We start from the raw sequence: 7,208 nt of genomic DNA on the forward strand, positions 1-7,208 counted from the left end.
AAAGGCAGTGATATAGGGCATTGGAAATAATGACTGGAGCCTGATCCTGCACCCACCCAGTTCAAGAACTTCTTCTGCACTACTGTCCATTCGAGTACAGTGATATTGCAAAATATTTCCTAACAGAAAGCAAGGCCTAAAAGCACAGCAGAAGTTCCAGGACTGTAACACTGTGGTCTGGTGCTTGGTCCATGTCCTGGTTTTGGCTGGAATCAAGTTAATTTTCTTCCTAGTAGGTGGCATAGTGCTGTGTTTTGAATTTAGGATGAGAATAATGTTCATAACTCACTGATGTTTTAGCCGTTTCTAAACAGTGTTTATACTAAGTCAAGGAGTTTTCAGCTTCTCATACAGCCCTGCCAGTGGGGCTAGGAGAGAATAAGAAGCTGGGAGGGGACACAGCAAGGACAGCAAACCCAAATGAGCCAAAGGGATACCCCATACCATATAATGTCATGTCAGTGTATAAGCTGGGGGGACATTTGGTCGACACCAGCTACTTGGAAACTGACTGGGCATCAGTTGATAAGTGGTGGGCAATTGTATACTGCATCACTTGTTTTGTATATTCTAATTATTTAATTACCATTACCATTGTCATAATTGTTATTACTTACTTCCTTTTCTGTTCTATTAAACTGGCTTCATCTCAACCCACGAGTTTTCATTTTTTCAATTCTCTCCCTCATCCCATCTGGGATGGGTAGAGGAATGAGCAAGAGGCTGTATGGTGTTCAGCTGCCTGCAGGGTTAAACCACAACAGTCAGTCTTCTGGATTCAACACATGCTGTCATTCACAGGTGTGCCAATGCACATCGAGTGATTGACCTCATATCATGAAAACTCAGCTGGTGGCAGCAGAGGTTACTGAATCTCGTCATGCTATTCCATACAAATCACATTTTTTACTGCAATTTTGTGTGTTGTGAAAGGCATGCTACTAAGTCCTAAACCTGTTGTTGTTCCTGCGCACACTACATGTGTTGAACATAACATCTGATCCATCTGTACTTTTCCTCATGGGAGTAATTTTAACTCCTTGCACACCTGGCTGCAGGTCTGGAGCCCAAGTCCTGCTTCCACTAAGCTCATGGGAAAGATTTGTTTTCACTTTCAGCTTCTTAGAAGTCCTTGATCCACTTATTGTTCTGCTTGGGACACTATAGGAGACTTATTTTATCTATTGTCTTTTGCCATTCCCCATTTCACAGAATCACAGAATGTTAGGAGTTGGAAGGGACCTAGAAAGATCATTCAGTCCAACCCCAGATCATCTAGTCCAACCCCATTTGTCATTTCACTTTCTTAGTTCAGAACAAACTTCTCAGTTGTCTCTCAGTGCCTGCACACTTTGTGCCACTGAAGCCCTTGGAATACTCCCCAGCTGCAGAAGTTCTGAAGTAATGCATATCCTTATATTCCTTGCACTTGAATTATATTAACCTACAGAACAATGCTGGACATTTTATGCTGATTTTTTTTCATTTCATTGCATTCCATTTTGGAATAAAGAAAAATTAGAAAATGAAAAATAAGGAAAAATGGAGTTTGCTAAATATTTAGCCAAGAAATTACTAATGAAACTAGGTCTAAGCTTACAGAGAAGGTCAAGATTATGAACTGTCAAACCAATCTAAACAACAAGGTCTGAAAGATGGCATTTTTTTCTGTTCTGAACTCTACAGTGACAATTCTGACAGAGCTTACTCATGAGTTTCTGTCTTACGTCTGTCTTACATATTGCCTGTGGTTGACTCATTGATTTCCTAGCTCAGAAGCTGGCCTTGTGACTTACAACTCCAATTGTGCTAACAAGAATTCACAGTGTTCAAGTACTTTGTTATTTACAAATAATTCCAAAGAATTGTTAATGTATTCTTGAACAATATGCATTTATTTGGGTTTGTGCATTAGGCTCTGTGGAGGGAATTTTCCCCAGTCCTCACTTGAAAATGAAACAATTTTCTAGTCATAATGTTAAAAAAAGACACTTTCGGTCATTTTGAACAGAACTTCCCATTTTTTAAGAAGAGGGGTTTTTAATTATAAATTCATTGCAGCTTTCCTTCATTTGTTTTCTTTAAATTATGGATTAAATCTGTGAAGTGCATAGTATTTTACTATGTCCCATTGATGATACTGTTACCACTTAGTCCTAGGTTTTGATTTTTCACAAGACAATGCCCCTGAGGTCTCACAGGATGTATAGAGGTGTGATATCCTTGAACTGCCGATGTGAATGGTCTCTCCCCTTAGATAGATGGCTTTTTTTGTACATTGGCACTGAAAAAGCAGGGTACAATTCAATTTGGAATAATGCCGGACATCAACCTCTTAATCTCATGTTAATACAAAACTGGAGGAATTGCATTACTAAAAGCTGACCTGCAGCCAGCACTCGCTGCAGTTATGTTGCTTACTGTTTTGAGCTGGTAAGGGAGCTGAAAAGACCACGGATGTCTATTGAAGAGTAAAGGATGGTACCTGCAACATTTAGATAGTTGCATCGGTAAGAGAGTTTCACTGCATTCATCATCCTCTCTTATCCCCATGTTGGCTTTCAGCCTATGTCAGTAGGTTACAGTCAATAAGCCTGAAGCACAGCCAGAGAAAAGGACAACAGTGACTGTGACTTGCTCTTTCCATTGCAACTTGTGCCCATTGCCTTGGTGGGAGATAGACAAAGCTGTTGTTAAGTCCAGCCAGGGAGCTGGTCCAGCTCTGATTCTCCTCCTTTGGAAAACATCTGCCCCAGTTACACCTCCCAGCTAAACACCCCCATACCTAAAAGTTGGCCTGGCTGCACACACCCAAAGTAGAGCTCAGGGGAGCTGTGTACATCTGCAGGATGCAGATCCAACATCATGCTGTGTGGCCGGGTCTTTTTCTGCTCATGCCCAAGCCTTACTTCTGCTTCCCTTCCTCAAGTGCTTCCTCCCTGGCCAGATTCACCAGATGAGAAGCAAACACCAAGTGACTCCGTGCCCATGTAGGTCGTTCTTCCCCAGCTGAGACTGGTTTGTATCTCATGTTCTCCCTTCCTGCACACACGCAATCTAAACTCTGCTAAAATTGCCTTCTTTCTAACCAAGTCACAAACCACATTAGAATAACTGGCTCCAAGCACACACTTTCACTAACAGCTCCAAACATCCCTCAAGATTTTGCCTATTCCTTTTCAAAGACTGTTGCACAACAGCATCCAGACTCATTATGACAGTGACAGGGATCACTACAAGGAAGTTTATCTTTAACCACGTTTTGGTTTTGGAATTATCTGTGAGCTTAGCCATTGCTGAGCTTAAGTCTTTGACAATTTGTGTCCTTTTGAACAGAAAATGTGCTTCACCCTGCTGTTATGTTCCCTGGACTCACTATGGCTGACCCAATCCAACATCTGCCAGGCCCTCAAGGACATCTAATCAAGTAAATTGTAGCTAATTTGTGATATGCTACACAATCAGGTGTTTTTTCTTCATCTCCACCACCCTGCAGTCAATTGTGGTTTTCTCACCAGCAATCTCTGTTTTGGTTTTTGGGACAACCTCTTGGATTTCGTGTTTGTGCTCCGGGGTTTGGGGAGGGATTTCACATTGGGTATCCAACAGGAATCACTTCATTCTGGAGACAGCAAGGGAAGCACAGCTGAAGAGCACAACAGGGAAAGGAGGAGCAGGAGAAAATGGCTTTTCCAGGAAACAGCCATAGCTGGAGAAGCATATGGAAGTTTGCAGGTGAAATGGTTGGTAAGGGAAGTGAACGGGAGCTAAGCAAAGAGTGAAATCCCAGCTTTTATCTGACAGTGATGGGGCAACAAGAGGTGCAGCAGCAGCGATGGCTGAGCCTGAGCTCTGGTGAAGGCAAAACACTTCCAGAGCCTGAACCAAGTACATGGGTAACTCTTCTCTACTCAGTACTTTGGGTAATGGAGGCAGTGGGTTGGGGCGCTGCGTGCCGAAAGGGCACAGGGGTTGGTCAGATGGTGCTGGGAGAGGAGCCCCAGAAGTCCTCATTAATGATATGATAACAAATTTCAGTGATAACAAGTCTGATGGGGCTTCTGGAGGTAGCACGGGTGACTCCCCAGTGTCACTGTTGTGCTGCAACACAGGCCACAGTGGAGGTTGTTAAAAGTTAAGAATTTTTCTTTTGCAAAGCATTTCCACATGTGCTGGTGATGATGTTACGGGATGGCTCTGCAGGGCCTCTGGACAATACTTGATGAAGTCCCTGGGGCTGTCATCAAAGTCAGCACAGCATCACACATTTCCTCCACCAAGACCAGGATGGATTATGACCTATGCTTCACTGCCTGCTTTGGCCATGGACACCCAGCACCACCCAGTCTGCAGCTCTGCCCTTCTGCCAAAGCAGAAGGTGGCTCCAGGCTTTACCCATGACTACCACCTGCACACCTACCCAGAGAGTCTCCTCAAGATCCTACCACACATGCATGGGGGAACACACCCCATCACTTGCCTTGTCCACTGTCATGACCACAATAAACATAACCTTGCTTCTGTTTGCAGACACACACAGAAATGCTTCTACACATCTATTTCAATGGCAGCTTGTTGGGGATAAAAGCTCAGCTTGTGATGGTGTTATACTGAATCCAAAAATATGTGACAGCCGTTGAGATTACTAAACTGCGATCAGGATCAAGAAACAAGTGTCATCCTTTTGGAAAGACCAAAACTCCCCCATTCCATTTTTTTATGCATGACAAGCATAACACATTGGGTTTTTCCTGGTGACTACCTCCAGCTCTTCCTCTGTCTTGCCCCAAAAATACAGGGCTTTGTCCTCTTCCACTTTCCCAAGTTGCACCTGATAATACTTTCTATAGCGTCATGAGCCCCTTCTTTTCAAAACATTGACTCACCAGCCACATGGCACTGCTGACCCCTTTCCCTCTCTGCACTGATTTCCCTTCTTCCTTTGCCTCCGTTTTCTTTCTCTTCATGTTCCTTGAAGGCTCTGAAAATGCCTGATGCCATACACAGCAGATCTAAGCATGTCCCCCTTCTGAGTCCCTCTGCTCTGACAAGGCTTGTCAGTCCCCACATCCCCATTCACTCCTCAGTCCCACTGTTAAGGTTTCTGCCACAGTGCCCCATAGAGTGGAAACAACCCCATTCATTTGGAGTTGCCTGCTTCCTCCCACCACCTCAACGCTTGAGAAAGAGTGCTGTTCTTACGTCATGCGAAACAAGGATAAACTTGTAGAGAGGACAGGAAGCCACTGAGCCAACATGGCCATTATAGAATCACAGAATCACAGAATGGTTTGGGTTGGAAGAGTCCTTAAAGATCATCCAGTCCAACCCCCTGCCATGGGCAGGGACACCTCCCACCAGACCAGACTGCTCAAAGCCCTGTCCAAGCTGGCCTTGAACACTTCCAGGGAGGGGGCATCCACAGCTTCCCTGACAAACCTGTGCCAGTGTCTCGCTGCCCTCACAGTAAAGAATGTCTTCCTAATATCTAGTCTAAATCTACCCTCTTCCAGTTTAAAACCATTACCCCTCGTCCTATCATTACCTGCCATTGTAAACAGACCCTTCCCAGCTTTCCTGTAGGACTCCTTCAGACACTGGAAGGCCAAAAGGTTGTAAGGAGCAATAAGGTCTGGACTTTGAAAGTTTCAGAGTTAGCATCTGTTCTCCCCTCTTCCACTTCAGCCTTGCCTTGTAGCTAGAAAAAATTCCTTGTGATTAAACAAATGCAGAATATGGTTCCTTTTATAGACAGAAATTCTAGTGCAGTTATTTAACACACCTCAGCATGGGTCAAACTTAAGGAGATGCTTTCCTGTATCTCTTTCTCATGCCAGGTTATCTTGTGCCTCACACCTTAACACCAGAAAAGGAGAGAACAAAAACACTGTGAGAAGTTATCTGTAGCTTATTTTCAGATTTCCACTTGTGAGGTGTTTGGGTTTTTTTTTAACATTTGATTGCCTTAAGATATTGAAAGTATTTTAAATCTCCAAGTATTGTAGTGGTGGTCTTCACAGCGTGGGTCAGAAGTAGCAGCAGGCAGCTTTCCATCTGAGGAATATCTGGGGAGGGAGAGGAGGTGTCAGCTCCTGCTTCCACATGGGCTGAGACACAGCAAGCGGGTAAAGCAGAGCTGTTCAGGCACATTTGGAGGCCATCTCCTGTCTCACAGATAGGCATCCTGTGTGACTGATGTGCAGCACAGCCAGGTAGGCATTTGACTATTGCTGTTTCCCCTAGGTTGGAATATAAGGCACTGCCTCCTCAAAATGATTAAGTTGTGTGATTAAAGGCTCATCCCCACAAACACAAAGGAACAGAATTAAGGACAGGCGGGGAAACCCCAACAACGTGGGCAGAGCCACTGAAGCACCCTGACCCTGCTCCTCCCAGGGCTGCCACAGGGCAGTGACCAGCCCCATCGCGGGGAAGTGAGACCCACCAGGTGAGTCAATGGGAGAAACTCACTTACAGACTGCCTAGGGGTGTGGAACTCATTATGAGATCATGGGAAGAGCATTTTGAGGTTGTGTGGGACATTTTACAGGTTACTTAGGGGGAGGTGGAAAGGGAGGGATCAACGTGCTTTAGGGAGGAACAGCAGTGGGAAAAAAAGAGGGAAAATAGGATAAAAAAGGCTGGTCACTTGTAAACAGGTCGCTGGTCAGCACGCTTATCTGGCCATGTCTTGGGCCAGGTCACTGCAGTGTCTTCCGTCTTCTTATTAAATGCTTGTTTCTGACTGTTTTCCTGGGTGAGGAACTCTCTATGCTGTATGCACCTGTGTGTATAGAAGTCTGAGTGCCAGCCACTGGTGGGTCAAAAGGGGCCATGAATATGAGGTGCCAGCAACCAGGGAAGCTGGAGAATGTGCCTATTGTGTGCTTGTGGGTGTGTAGTCTCTAACAAATATTGAGCTGGGCAAGCTATCAAGTATGGTAAGAGATTTGACAGACAGGTATTGGAGTGTCTTTAAGTCTAGACTGGGTATTGGAGAGGTCAGAGTCTCTGAGACTCAGATACTGGAGGAACCAAGAGGTCCAGACCATCTACTGGAGTGACTGGTCAGCTAATGGGAAGACCAGTAGGTCTGGACCAGCTAATGGAGAGACCTGCTGTTTGTGTGTGTGTGAAACCAGGAAACCAGGCAATCTGGGACTTAAACCCTCTACGACCCACAGAAGCAGAAGAGAAAGAGAGTAAGG

The sequence above is a fragment of the Mesitornis unicolor genome, unplaced genomic scaffold (genome assembly GCF_000695765.1).
Source record: "Mesitornis unicolor isolate BGI_N332 unplaced genomic scaffold, ASM69576v1 scaffold28053, whole genome shotgun sequence".
In the NCBI taxonomy this organism is placed as follows: Eukaryota; Metazoa; Chordata; class Aves; order Mesitornithiformes; family Mesitornithidae; genus Mesitornis; species Mesitornis unicolor.